A 15,909-nucleotide genomic window follows, 5' to 3' on the forward strand; every position below is an offset into this window, starting at 1 on the left:
AACAATGTCTGGATCATCCACTAATCAAGAACCCCCGATAATACAAATCAGGAATGAGTTGATGAACGACTCTAATCACTGCATACTCCACTGTTTACCATTCTGCATTATTTGTACAACATAAACTTTTTATTAAAAGAAGAAAACAGTCTTTTTATTGCTTATTTTAACACAGATGCTATTTCAGTCCGGAAGGTCTTGAATCACCCCATTTCCTTGATTAATGATGAAAGTTACAACAGTAAACCTTTTCTGAGTCCCTGCAGAGACATTAATGAAAAATAAGGCATTACATACCCCAGTCTTTGAACATGGTACATCCGGGATCAACCTTTACCACTGTCCATTTCAATTTTGTCTCAATGGATTTTGATCTGTCTCATTACCTCTTAGGTTCTGTTCCTTTAAGCCATTCTGTGTTTTTTATCTATATTTCTGCATTGAGTTTTAACTCAAAGCATCTATCAAAGCAATATGGATTCGCGTCAGGTATGGATAATGCTGGAGTGATATCGCATCTGTAAGTTGTCTACATATTTTCTGCCCACGTGACACAATAACATCTGGAATAATCTCTTTTCCTCTCAGCTGGAATGAAATTGTCAATAAAAATAATTTCATTTTGTATTTTCGAGGACAGTAAGTTTACCACTATTAAATCCTAGCACAACAATCTGCAAAGGGCAAACAACTGTAATATATAACACCCACTGAATAGTTGTCAAGATGTTATTGGGAAAAAAAAGTTAAGCAGCATTTTATTTCTGAAGATTAGGTTGCAAATTTATTGCAATCATTGGTGATAAATGCTTGTTTTTACAACAGTCTGAAGTCGATACTATGACACACTGACAACACAGCAATCATAAATCACAAATTGCACTTAGCTGAAAGCAAGGATAATAAAGTTGAATACATATTAATTTACAGACCATTTTGCACATATTATTTCCTCCTCAAAAGATGCTGTTGCCAATCTGAACTGAATGCTGTAACAAACTTGTTCAGTAACAATCTTTCAATCCACAAAAACAGTCTGCCCTTGTGATAATTTTAAACGAACAAAGTACTCTACTTGACACTTCTATCACTAAAAACAAGGTTTTGCTTTTCATGCTGCTAACAAACATGAGCAGTCCTTCCAGGTGAGACAGAGGTTCATCTGTCTCTCTTCCAACCTGAGTTTACTGCATCAGGTGTTCCCAATGTGGTCTTCTCTACATTGGGGAGACCAAATGTAAACTTAGGGAACGGTTCACTGACCATCTCAGCTGGGCCTGCAGGGGCCGACCAGACCTCCCAGTCACCACCCATTTCAATTCCCCTTCCCACTCCCTTTTCAACATGACAATCCTTGGCCTCCTCCATTGCCACAACAATCCCAACCACGAACTGGAGGAACAACAGCTCATCTTCTGCCTGGGCAGCCTATAGCTGCGAGGACAACCCTGGAGTTCTTCAATTTCAAATAACCTCCCTTCCCATCCCCTGACTCCCTACCCAGCCCATCCCCCTCCTTTCCACCCCTCCAATTGACCAACCAGGTCGTACCCTGTGCCTATCTTCACCTCTCCACACTTCACCACCCTGCCCCCGCCACTCCCTTTATCTGCAGATGCCTCCCCACACTCACTCCCAATCTTGGAGAAGAGTTACACCCAAAAATGCCAACTTCTTCACCTCCTGATGCTGCCTGGCTTGCTGTGTTTTTCCAGCCTCCTACCTGTCTACTTTGGATTCCAGTATCTGCAGTAATTTTGTCTCTAATCAAACATGAGCAGAACAGATGAATATTTGTTAAATACCATGGAAAATGGGAAATGTATTATTGATGTGTACCATTTTAAAGGAGTGGAACTTTGTCACAGCCATGACATTGAATGGCAATGGGAGGGAAATGAAGTGTCCTTAAGCCACCAAGAGTATTCCATGGGATGGCCAATCAGCCCACCGAGCCTGCTGAACTATTCAATGGTTGTTCTGATTATCCTTAACTCCACTTTCCTACCCTATCCTCCATAACCCTTGATTCCCTTACTGATTAAAAATCTGTCTGTCTATCTCAGACTTTAATATACTTAATGACCAAGTCTTGACAGCCATTTGCAGAGGTAACTGGTCTGGTGGATACAGGCTGTACTTAAAGGCCACAATTCAATATTCTCTGTTTAACAAACAAATAACAGCAATTTTACAAGGTATTCAGAATGAGGCACATACACAGCGGAACCCGCATCACCAGGCACCTGTACTTTTCAGCTAGTAGGAAGAGTCAAGTATGCCCTGCAGAAGATAAAGGAGAGGTTCTCTGAAGTCCCTGGGGCTCCTCTCATGGCTCTCTTGGTGTGGACAGTGGGTCTGCATCCCTTTTGACCATAACATCAATGCATCACGACACTATGAAGACAGAGCAGCTTGCTGCACACTGTAGCAGGCCAACCCCTTTATAAACCGAGATTAGCAGAGGGAAAAGCCCTCAGAATATTTAAAAATGCTTGGATATGAAGTGCAGTTACAAGATCACAGTTTGTGAGCTGGAATGATATGAGTTAGCTTCTCTTCACTACTAACTAAACCACCCTCTACAGCCTCCTCCAACCTTTCACTCAATACCAAGTGTTGGGAGTTTGTTTGCTTTCACGTTACAAAGATCAGACCAAACATTAAGCCTTTACTGTTTCGCTTTCTAACCCTAACAAATTGGACCAAGCAACCTCTCAGATACCCCTTTGCACTTATCATGAATTTGTATGCTTCTCCAATTTCTCCCCTCTCTGCGTCATATCTTTTCTGAGCCCAGTCTGTCTATGAAATCTATAATTTGCTCTGTAGATCCTATTCCCATTAAACTGATCACCAAACTTGCCTTCATGACTCCTATGTTAACTGATATCATAAACAGTTCTTGCTCTTCATGTACTGTTCCCAAAAAGCAAATATTTGAACCCTGGAAATGTATTTCTGCATCTCCAAACTCTCTTCCCTCTCCAAAGTATTCAAACATGTTGTTGCTTGCCAAATCCATGTCTATCTTTCTTATAACTTCAGGTTTGAATCCTCCCCATCATGTATCCCACCACAACCATCATATTGAAATTGCACTTACCAATGTAATCAACAATGCCTTAGTCATATATCTCTCCTCTTCCATATTTCTAAAGCTTTTCACATAATTGATACCGCAAAATTGTATCTCAACACCTTTCTACCTGTGATTGGGTGGGTGGGACTGGTTGCTATTGTCTTTGGTCTCCTTCACAAACTCAATTTCTTTTCAATAGTCTCCATCCCTCTCCCTGACAGCTGTTTGAGGCTGAATCTAATTGTTCTTGATGGTGGAATGATAATTCAGTTAAGTAGGCAGACTAGAAAAGTTAAATGTGAGAGAAAATTTAATACAGCTGGTCAACATTATTCGTTAGATGGAACTTTTTCCCATTGGTAGAAGATTCGGGAACAAAAAGGTACAGGTTTAAGTTAATTGGCAAAAAGAATTGATGGCTACATGAGGAAGACCTTTTTAAACATGCAACTGTTTATGATCTGGAACAGATGCTTGAAAGAATGGTGGAGGCAGATACAATCATGGCATTAAAAGGAATTGGATTGTTAGCTGAAAAGAAAAATTTGAAGGGTTACAGGGAATAGGCAAGGTGTGGGGGAGTAATCAGGCAAGTCACACAAGAGAATTGCTCTGCAGACAGTCGGCACATATAAAATGGGTCAATGCTCTCCTTCTGTGCCTTAACCCTTACCTAACATCTTGAAGAATCCCCCTTGCCCTAATTGCCCTAAGAATTAGCATCATTCTCCAATTCCTCTCCCATTAATTGTATTCCCTCCCCAACCACCACCATCCTCCTACTTCCACTTCTATAATAATACCTTCACAGACACCTTTGCTACTTCTACACTTCTTTATCCCAATGCTGTTCCAGCCAGCCTTCACAACTCTACTCTCCACAACCTTGAAGTCATCCAAAGTTCTGCTGTTATGTCCTGACTCACAGCAAAACTCTTCTCACTGTGCTTGCTAACCACCATTGGCTTCCAATTTAGTAGCTCCTCTACTTAATTCACTGCCAAGGAAGGCTAGGTCATTGAGTATATTTAAAACAGAGATATTTAGGTTCTTATTTGTCAAGGGTTACAGGGAGAAAGTGGGAGAATGGCGTTGAGAAACGTATTAGCCATGACTGAATGGTGGAGCAGACTCAATGGGCTGAATGGCCTAATTTCTGCTCTATGGTCTTATGGTCTTTAACATCTTCATTCTTTCTTTCTAGTTCCTCCATGGCCTATCCTTTTCTTATCTCCAAAATTTCCTGCTGCCCAATAAAACAACCTCACTCTGACCCAAAATCTATGTTTGACCAATTTTTAACCGCGTGGGCATTTCTCACTTTAAAAGCTCATCTACTGGTGGTATGTTTTCTGTTGCCTAGGCCTTAACCCTTAAACTGCCGGAGTAAGTGGTAGATGCAGGTATAATTACAACATTTGGATAAGTACACAAATTGGTAAGGTTTAGAGGGAAATGGCCAAAAGCAGACAAGTGGGACTTGTTTAGTTTGGGAAATTTGGTCGGCATGGGTGAGTTAGACCAAAACGACTGTTTCTGTGCTATATGACTCTATTACTCTCTGACTTTATAAAATATAAGTAGTTTAAAATATTGGTTGCCTACTAAATTTGTGTTTTTAGTCCTTTATTGAAGTAAAATTTCTTAGCACATGAAATGTTGTGTCACACCTTTTAATTATTAACAGGAAGTTTGCATATTTTTGAACATTATTATTCATTATAGGAAACATAACAACTATTTGAAAGTGAGATATCCTCTCCATTTAATAGGCTGGTGTTTCTTGTGTAAACCAGCTTTCCACATTGTAACAAAAACTGAAATTGATGGAGAAATGGAACAGGTCTAGCAGCATCGGTGGAGGGAAAGCAGAGTTAACATTTCAAGTCCACTGACCTTTCTTTCACACAAGTCTTGTCAGAAATTGACAACCTTTAACCAACAATTCTTTTATGAGAATGGTATTCTGGGTCTGAAGTTTAAAGAACTATAGGAAACTTGAATGAAATCAAACCTGGGAGTGAATTTAAGCATGTGGGTTAGTCAACTCAATTCACTGAATGGTTGGTTTGCAATGCAGGGGGATGGGAACAACAGGGGTTTCAATTCCCACACTGCCTGAGGCTACTATGAAGGACTCTCCTTCTCAACCTCTCCACTTGAGGCATGGTGACCCCCAGTTTCAGCTACCACTGTTTGTCTGTTAAGACTGGTGATTTTATGAATAAAGCAGCCTCCACTTCACCCATTTGATACAGTGTGCATTTTTCCATTCTCTCCAACAAATTTGGCTGCTGGTGATTAAGTTAAATTGTAGGAACTTTTAGCCATGAAAACACAATTGTTCAAAATTTGATTACAACCATCCCAAGCTCATTCCACACCAGTTGCTTAGAGCCAGATGACTGAGGAGACGTTCACAACTCTTCTGAAGAGCTTTTGCGCGAAACATCGACTCTCCTGCTCCTCGGATGCTGCCTGACCAGCTGTGCTTTTCCAGCATCATACATTTTGACTCTGATCTCCACCATCTGCAGTGCTCACTTTTCCCCTGAGGAGGTGTTCATCCTACTGATCTGACTTTGACTCATACCCAGGTTCCAGATGTTAACATACACGCTAAACCATCAGACCACCTAGTTTACGTTTCTCAGACACGACAGCACATATACATGGTGTGAACCATAAAAGTCTGTAGATATCATAAAACACTGCAAATATTTGCACTGTCGGTGGAAAGAGATCATTCATGTGGCTCAGTATGCACCCCAAGTGTGAAATCTGGATTCGCCCAATGCTATAGACATATAATCAGTCCATTCCAAAAACAGCAAAATCTGGAAAATATCCAGGATTCAGCTGAAAGATAGAAAGTAGCATCCACATCACAATGGCCAGCCAATGACCATCTCTAACAAGAGGTAGTCTAGTGTTTGCTCCAAAAGCTTCAACTGCATTAACATCAACAACCTGGGGGCTACTATGAGCCAAAATATTAATTGGACCAACCATTTAATCAGAGCAGGTCCAAGGCTGGGAATTATGCAGTGAATAATTCACCCCTGACTTCCCAAAGTCTATCTGCCATCAACAATACACAACTCAGGAGTGTTATGGAATACCTTCCATTTACCTGGATGAGTGCAGCTCCAACAATATTCAAGAAGCTCAACACCATCCTGGACAAAGCAGCTCACTTGACTGGCAGCCTATCTAACACTCTCAGTGGTCACTCTCTTCACCATCAGAGCGCACTGGCAATAGTATGTTCCATTCATAAGTAGCAATATAACAATTGACCAAGGCTCCTTAGACAGCAAACTCTTACAAATTCTTGATTTCTCCCATCTTGAAAGACAATAGCAGTGGATTAATGCAAAATCCACCACCTGCAAACTGCCCTCTCAGGAACACCCCATCCTGACTGGTAAATATATTGCTATTCCTTTAGCATCACTGGGAGAAAATCTTAGAACCCTCTCCCTCCAACATTGTGGGTGCGCTGACAACACATGGATTGCAACAATTCAATAAGGCATTTTACCACCATCTTCTCAACAGGGATGGGAATAAATGATGGCTCAGCCTATGAATAAATAAAGTAAAAATTGTCAGATCCATTGTGTCCATAGAGTCATAGAGATGTACAGCATGGAAATAGACCCTTTGGTCCAACTCGTCCATGTCGACCAGATATCCCAACCCAATCTAGTCCCACCTGGCCCATATCCCTCCAAACCCTTCCTATTCATATATCCATCCAAATGCCTCTTAAACGTTGCAATTGTACCAGCCTCCACCACATCCTCTGGCAGCTCATTCCATACATGTACCACCCTCTGCGTGAAAAAGTTGCCTCTTAGGTCTCTTTCCCCTCTCACCCTAAACTATGCCCTCTAGTTCTGGATTCCCACAACCCAGGAAAAAGACCTTGTCTATATACCCTATCCATGCCCCTCATGATTTTATAAACCTCTTAAAAGTCACCCCTCAGCCTCCGACACTTCAGTGAAAACAGCCCTAGCCTATTCAACACTCCCTATAACTCAAATCCTCCAACTCTTTCACAGCATCCTTCTGATAGGGAGGAAACTAGAACTGCATGCAATATTCCAACAGTGGCCTAACCAAGGATCTGTACAGCTGCAACATGACCTCCCAACTCCTGTACTCAATAAAGGAAAGCATACCAAACATCTTCTTCACTATCCTATCCACCTGCAACTCTGCTTTCAAGGAGCAATGAAGTTAGCTAAAGGAATATTGTAAGAACATATAGAATTTGAATTTGACATCAAACAAAAAAAAAATTATTTTTTTTTAATTGTTAGACTGGACAACCAAAAAGAATGCTTTTCCATAGTTTTTCTAAACCCAAAAATTATCTGTGAAAATAATCATGAAATTCTCACGAAGGCATTAAATATTTGTCACAAATCTTTGAAAATAAAGTGCTCCTTATTCATTTCATATTTTCTCAATGGAAAAAGTTCTGCCACGCTAAATTAAGAACTATAACAATTTAACCAGTGCTTAATTGTCATATTTTATTCAAAACAGGAAATGCACCCTTTTCATGAAATATTTCAAAAGATTGAAACAGCATAGGGCATGGGATCATTTTTATTCGAGAGCATCGAAAGTTGTGATGGTTCTGGTAACTATAAATTAGAATGAATGAAATGTTGGTTCTGTTATATTCTTTCCTTTACTGTTAGCACATGTATATTAAACTTACCCTTCTGTAAATTACCCTAAGAAATACTGGAGCAGTCAAAATGAAGTTAGAAAATTATGGAACACACAAAAACAGATTGCTGGAAAAGCTGAGCAGGTCTGGCAGCATCTGTGAGGAGAAATCAGAGTTAACATTTCAAGTCCAGTCAGTTAAGAACTGCCTGTTCTTCAGAAAGGTCACTGGACTTGATTTTCCTCCACAGATGTTGTCTGACTTGCTGAATTTCTCCAGCAATTTCCGTTTTTTTGTGTTTCATTTCTCCAGCGCCCTATGTTCTTTGTTTTATTTAAGAAAGTTATGGTTTTTGACTCCTTTCCACACTAAATTTAATCTGTACATTTCTAAAAGAGAAATTTGTGGAGTTGTGGAGAGCTCAATAACACCGTTATCTAAAAGCCTAATATCGATAGCAATCCCTCGAGATTATAATTCACCTCAGATGCACCCTCAGCGATGCCAGCAGTGCAAGAACAGTCAAAAGCGTAAAGAGTGACTAGCATGTGGTTAGAAAGGCAGAGGAGGTAATTTATTAATTCTGAATAATTTCATACCGACTACAGAGAGTCGTGAACACAACCCAGTTCATCTCATATACCAGCCTTCCATCCAGTGACTGCACCAACACTTCCTGCTGCCTGGGAAAGCAACCAACGAAACCTCCCAGCCCAGTTATACTCTCTTCCACCCTCGTCCATTGGGCAGAAGATATTAAAGTTTGAATACACGTATGAATATATTCAAAAACAGTTTCCTCCCCATTGTTATCAGGGAACGGACTTCTCAAATGTTCATTCTGATCTCTCCTCTCAGCACCTTCTCTGCAGCTGTAACACTGTATACTGCACTCTATTCTGTTACCGTGATGTACTTGGTATGGTACGATCTGCCTGTAGGGCACACAAAAGAACACTTTTCAATGTATCTCAGTACATGACACAACAATAAATCAATCAAATCAATCAATGCATTTCCTGTTCTCTGCAAACAAAAGGAAATATTCAACCCTGTGCCTTTTAAAATGATCCAGGAGCTTGGGGAACCTCAGTCAACCAAGATAGATAGATTGGAGAGTTAGGCGGAGAAATGGCAGATGGAGTTCAATTCCAACAAATGCAAGGTGATGCATTTTGGAAGATCCAATTCAAGAGCAAACTATACGATAAATGGAAAAGCTCTGGGCAAAATTGATGTACAGAGAGATCTGGGTGTTCAGGTCCATTGTACCCTGAAGGTGGCAATGCAGGTCGAGAGAGTGGTCAAGAAGGCATACGGCATGCTTTCCTGCATCGGACAAGGCATTGAATACAAGTGTTGGCAGGTCAGGTTAGAGTTGTTTAAGACTTTGGTTCAGCCACATTTGGAATACTGCGTACAGTTCTGGTCACCACATTAGTAAAAGGATGTGAATGTTTTGGAGAGGATGCAGAGAGGTTCACCAGGATGTTGCCTAGTATGGAGGGTACTAGATGTGAAGAGAGGTTGAGTAGATTAGGATTATTTTCATTGGAAAGACGGAGGTTAACGGGGGACCTTATTAAGGTCTACAAAATCATGAGAAGTAGAGACAGGGTAGATAGCAAGAAGCTTTTTTTCCAGAGTGGGGGACTCAATTACTGGGGGTCACAAGTTCAAGCTGAGAGGGGAAAAATTTAAGGGAGATATGCGTGAAAAGTTCTTTATGCAAGGGTAGTGGGTACCTGGAATGCTTGTCAGTGGAGGTGGTAGAGGCAGGCACGATAGAATCATTTAAGACACATCTGGACAGATGCATGAATGGGCAGGAAGCAGTGAGATACAGATACTTAGAAAATAGAGGACACATTTAGATAGAGGATGTGGATCGACGCGGGCTTGGAGGGCTGAAGGGCCTGTTCCTGTGTTGTAATTTTCTTTGTTCTTTGTTCAAAGTTGATTTGACAACCCATCAGCTGCAAAGACCACCAGGCAGCAAGTTATCCTTGCCCCATTGTGAGACTTCTCCACTCCACGCACCATGCACAGACCCTGAAAATCCCCAGGAATAAAATAAGGGAGACCACTGATCAGCACCCTTTTCTCCTGCAGTGTAAATTGTACAATTGCTTGCAATTGGGCATTCGTGCATTTGCCCTGATGAATGGAATATGAAAAACAACTGGCAATATGTCTGTCTTTTCAGCAATATTCAAATTATATTTTAATACTATTTAATTGATTCCAGATGGTGGGCATGTACTGCTCCTTTAAACAATAACCAACAGAAATTGTGATAGTTGAATTATAAGGTGCATGGTTTTAATGTACTTCTCTGTAAATAAATATTGATTAAAGTATATAAAGATTGATTCCAGTTCTAATCTTTACCAACTACTTTCTACAATATGCAGCAGCTAAGAAAAGGTGCCATGTATCTATTGAATGAATACAGAAATTGGCTCAATTGTAAAACGCTAAGCGGGAGGATAGCCTGCAAATGCACAGGGTCTAAGCAAGTATGCAAACCACAAAACATGAACCTGACATCAAAGAACTATTACAGCTTTGGAATTGTCATTAAAATGACCAGCAGACTTAGATTAGATTTGCTACAGTGTGGAAACAGGCCCAACGAGTCCACACTGCCCCTCCGAAGAGAAACCCACTCCCCTCTGAATGACGCACCTAATACCGTGGGCAATTTAGCATGGCCAAACCACCTGACCTGCACATCTTTGGATTGTGGGAGGAAACCCACACAGATACAGGGAGAATGGGCAAACTCCACACAGACAGTTGGAAATCAAATGCAGGACCCTAGTGCTGTGAGGCAGCAGTGCTAACCACTGAGCCACGACGCCACCCTAAAGAAAGGAAAGTCATGAACATGAAGAATAGTGGAACTGAAAATATAAAAAAAAGTAATAAGACATGAGGTCACATGTGACAAATAAGTTTTAATCTGGGTAAATATGAAGTCATCCACTTTGGACCTGAAAAGAATGGAACTGAGTTCCAACTGGTGAAAAGGTAAAACAGAAATGTGTAAATCATTAAAATGGTTTGGAAAGTTATAAAAATAAATGTTAAGTAGGTAATTAGAATGTAAGGAGGTAGAATTCAGCTTACAATATCGAAAACTGAAAGCAGTTCCAGACCTTAGGAAGAATATGTTAACTTTGAAGGGAATACAGCATAGATTTTCCAGATTAGTATCTGAACACCAAAGTTTAAATTACGAAGAGCCATTGCACTTAAACTATGGTTCCATTGAATTTGTAAGGTTAAGGAGTGATTTGAATTAAATTTTCAAATTAGATAAATATAAAAAAAAATTACTTCTACTGGTTTGGATGTCTCAAATTAAATGGCATAGTCTAAAATTTGGAAGTAGTCCTTTAAGAAGGAAACATGTCCACATGCAAATGGCTGTGTAATTGTGAACGCTGTTCTGGAAAAGGTCATTTAAGTGTTACTTTTAAATCTGAGATGAATTTTTTTTAATTGTTCATATTAAAAGGAATTTGGGACAAAGCGAGGCACGTGAATTTAGAAGATTCGCTGTGATCTCAGTAATTGCTAACAAGACTTAGGCGGTTAAATGATCCAATCATATTCTTGTGTACTAGTAATTCTTCACACAATCTTGGTGTTCAAGTCCACAGCTCCCAGAAAGTGGCCACTTAAGTAGATACGGTGCTAAAGAAGGTGTATGGCATGCACCAAACAAGAGTACACAGGATGGCATGTTTCAGCTTTATAAGGTTTGTTTAGGCCATGCTTAAGAGTATTGCATTGGATTCTAATCACAGACATGGAGGCTTTATATAGGGTGCAGAAGACGTTTACTAGGATGCTGCCTGGATTAGAGGGTATAAGCTATAAGGAGAGGCTAGAAAACCACAAATTCTTTTCTCTGGATCAAAGGAGGCTGAGGGGTGATTTGATAGAAGTCTTTCAAATTATGAGATGGATGATAGGGTTAATGGTTAGAAACTTTTTCCCAGAGTTGAAATGTCTAATACTATGGGGAATGCATTTAAGATGTGAGAGGCAAGTGTTTTTGCACAGAGAGTGATAGGAATCTAAAGCCCACTGCCGGGGTAGTGGAGGAGGCAAGTACAATAGGGGCATTTTGGAGACTTTTAGATAAGCTCATGAATATGCAAGGATTGAAAAGATATGGACCAAAGACAGGCAGAAAGGATTAATTTAATTTGGCATCATGTTTAGTACAACATAGTAGGCCATAGGCCTGTTCCTGTGCTGTACAGTTCTATGTTCCATAATGAATTGAATATTTGGTTTTGGTGTTTGAATATTGGAAACAAGAACAAAAACAAGAATTCCAAACTTTTGGGTATAGGTAAAGGCACTAATTCATAGGATTCCTACAAAGCCGAAAAAGACGATCCAGCTCATTGCATCTGCACCAACCCACCAAAGACCATCCCATTCCATCTCATCAACCCCACATGGGGTTTTTAACTGTGCCACCTGTAGCGATAGTGCAACTGAATATAAGGGTGCTCAACATCTGGAATTTGAGGGACACAGAGATCTTGACAATTAATGAAAGAGGAAAAGGTAAGGCCATGGGGGGATTTCAAATAGGTTCCACAATTTTAAAATCAAGCCTTTACTTATTGGGGTGTCAATATAATTCAGAAAGACCAGAGGTGATAGCTGATCTGGAGTTCTTGAGTGTTATGCTGTGGACAGCAAAGACATAGAGAGCTGTCAATATGGAATGAATAGAAAAAAACAGTGTGGGGACTGTAATACTCTCAATCAACTGCTCTGAATAATTCAAAATTCTAGCAATAAAGGAAAATTGGAAATATTGAACTGGTCACTTCACCAAGTCGATCCAATATTTTCAGCCACGAGAACAGGAAACGAATCCTGACTTCAGGAGTAAAACTGCAAGAAGTTTTGAATAACAGCAAACAGGACAACAAACCTCAGCCATAGGAATGGAGATGATGTCATAAATACAAGTCATTGTTTCCTACTGATTACCAATGTGTTTATGGAGTTTGACTGTTAAGAGGTCTATAAGCAAACTTTCTGCCTGCAGTATAAAGTATGGAAAAGATGGAGGTGGAGGAATGATACAATTTATAGGAGGGGAGAAAAATAGTTACAAAAAATTAGGACAGTAAAATGAAATTATAGATATTATTTAAAGAACCAGTAACAGCTGGTAAGCCACTGCACTGATTTTGCACTCCGCAAACTGCAATTTGATAAGATGCAATTAAACAAAACAGCTGTCTGAAACCTGCCACTGGCTTGTCGCATAAATAAACTCCTGTCGGAGTTAACAAGGTAAATCTTGACAAGCTAATAATGGATGAATTCAGTATCATTATTGGCATATCCCAGTAGATACCAGGATTTAGCCGTCAAACAATTAGTCAGTCTTGATGATGCTGGAAGAAGACCTAACTGGTTTCAAAACACCAATTCAGTGTTTTGGCTGTGAATTAGAGTCATAGAGTCATAGAGATGTACAGCATGGAAACAGACCCTTCGGTCCAACCCGTCCATACCGACCAGATATCCCAACCCAATCTAGTCCCACCTGCCAGCACCTGACCCATAACCCTCCAAACCCTTCCTATTCATATATCCATCCAAATACGTCTTAAATGTTGCAATTAAAGCAGCCTCCACGACATCCTCTGGCCATGCATTCCGGACCATGCAGGACTGGGAGTCACCACGCCAGACTGGGAGTCACCACGCGGACTGGGAGTCACCACGCGGACTGGGACTCGCCATGCCGGACTGGGAGTCACCATGCCAGACTGGGAGTCACCACGCCAGACTGGGAGTCACCACGCGGACTGGGAGTCAACATGCCAGGCTGGGAGTCACCACGCCAGACTGGGAGTCACCATGCTGGACTGGAAGTCGCCACGCCGGACTGGGAGTCGCCATGCCGGACTGGGAGTCACCATGCCAGGCTGGGAGTCACCACGCCAGGCTGGGAGTCACCATGCTGGACTGGGAGTCACCATGCCGGACTGGGAGTCACCATGCTGGACTGGGAGTCACCATGCCGGACTGGGAGTCACCATGCTGGACAGGGAGTCACCATGCTGGGTTGGGAGTCACCACACTGGACTGGGAGTCACCACGCCAGACTGGGAGTCACCATGCCGGACTGGGCGTCACCATGCCGGACTGGGAGTCACCATGCCAGGCTGGGAGTCACCACACCAGGCTGGGAGTCACCATGCCGGACTGGGAGTCACCATGCCAGGCTGGGAGTCGCCATGCTGGACTGGGAGTCACCATGCTGGACTGGGAGTCACCATGCTGGACTAGGAGTTACCACGCCGGGCTGGGAGTCACCATGCCAGGCTGGGAGTCACCATGCCGGGCTGGGAGTTACCACGCCGGGCTGGGAATTGACTGAAGCCAGGAGAGAAGAAAAGCAACATTGCAAGGAAAGAAAAGAGAAGAAAAGAAGAAGGTGAATGTGCGGAGCAGACGAGCTTTAGCTGAAGTGTCCTACTCCGCCGCCACTCTTCAGGGATTGTCTCTCAGTAGAACCTCCTTTATCAATGCCAGGCTCCTAAATGGCCCCAATGTGCCTTTGAATGAGAGATCTCCTTGGGAAAATGCACTTACACTTTGTACTTTCCAAGTGTTGACTTTCGCACCTGCTGCAGATTGGATAGTAGTGACAGTTAAGTGAGGCCCTTGAGTGTCATTGACTGCTACCCTTCTGCCTGATTAACTACCCACCCTCCTCTTAACTTGCCCAGTGGGAGGGCATTAATGTCTGCCCTTCAGTGTACATTGTCATTTTGAATACATCGCGTGTTAAAACACATTCAAATATATACTCATCAGTCAGACATACCCCAACTGGAAGAAGACCACTCCCAATAAAGTAAGGATTGTATTGCATCTTAGCAACGTGTATCGCTGGACATAGGAGTGCATCTGGGAAAATAACAAACAGTGAATTTCACAACTAATCTTGGAGGAACTATTGGGTGAAGTTCACAGCACAGAATCAGATAAGTTAATTGTTGTTTTAAGTCTGTCCAAGAGAAAGGCTGCCGTAGTGAGTATAGTGGATTCTTTCTTGATTATATGTTTTTGGAGATAAGTCTCTCGATTAAACTTAAAATATAAACCATAGCTATTAATTTAACCTGGGGCAGTGTTTGTAGAGGAATAAGACGTTGTTATTTTCTGGGTCTGTAGATTGTGAAGGAGCAAAAATGGCCTTTGCAGTGATATGTACTTCTTGTCAGATGTGGGAGTTTAAAGGGAGTTTAAGGGTTACTGCGGATTATATCTGCCATAATGTTGTTGGATGTGAATCTTATCAGATCGAGTGGATCGGTTAGAGAGACAGATAGAAGCGATGAGGAATTTACAACAGCAACAGTATGAAATGGATGGCAGTTATAGGAAGGGGGGAAAGTCTCAGATACAGTCACATAGATGGGTTAACTCCAGGAAGGGTGAGAGAGGTCAGCACCAAGGGCAGGAGTCTTTTGTGGATATACCCATTTCAAACAGGTATGTTGTTTTGGAAAATGTAGGGGGTGATGGATTCTCAGGGGAACGTAGCACGAACAGCCAAGTTTCTGGTATTGAGACTGGCTCTAATGTAACAAGGGGTACGTCGGGTTCCAAGAGATCAGTTGTGTTAGGGGATTCTGTAGTCAGAGGTACAGACAGACGTTTCTGTGGCCAGCAGAAAAAAAGCAGAATGGTGTGTTGTTTCCCTGGTGCTAGGGTCAAGGATGTCTCAGAAAGGGTGCAGAATGTTCTCACGGGGGAGAGGGGCCAGCAAGAGGTCATTGTCCACATTGGAATCAATGACATTGGAAGGGAAAAGTTTGAGATTCTGAAGGGAGATTACAGGGAGTTAGGCAGAAATTTAAAAAGGAGGTCCTCAAGGGTAGTAATATCTGGATTATTCCCAGTGCTACGAGCTAATGAGGGCAGGAATAGGAGGATAGAGCAGATGAATGCATGGCTGAGGAGCTGGTGTATGGGAGAAGGATTCACATTTTTGGATCATTGGAATCTCTTTTGGGGTAGAAGTGACCTGTATAAGAAGGACGGATTGCACCTAAATTGGAAGGGGATTAATATACTG

At 41.6% G+C, this 15,909-nt stretch overlaps 1 long non-coding RNA gene across 1 annotated transcript in view; it reads right to left on the reverse strand.

The window, feature by feature from the left end:
- LOC122556175 overlaps positions 1–15,909 on the reverse strand; it is a 94,302-nt gene that overhangs the window by 23,635 nt on the left and 54,758 nt on the right. The gene's annotated exons all lie outside the window — the stretch shown is intronic.

This window comes from Chiloscyllium plagiosum, chromosome 13 (genome assembly GCF_004010195.1).
Source record: "Chiloscyllium plagiosum isolate BGI_BamShark_2017 chromosome 13, ASM401019v2, whole genome shotgun sequence".
Taxonomy (NCBI): Eukaryota; Metazoa; Chordata; class Chondrichthyes; order Orectolobiformes; family Hemiscylliidae; genus Chiloscyllium; species Chiloscyllium plagiosum.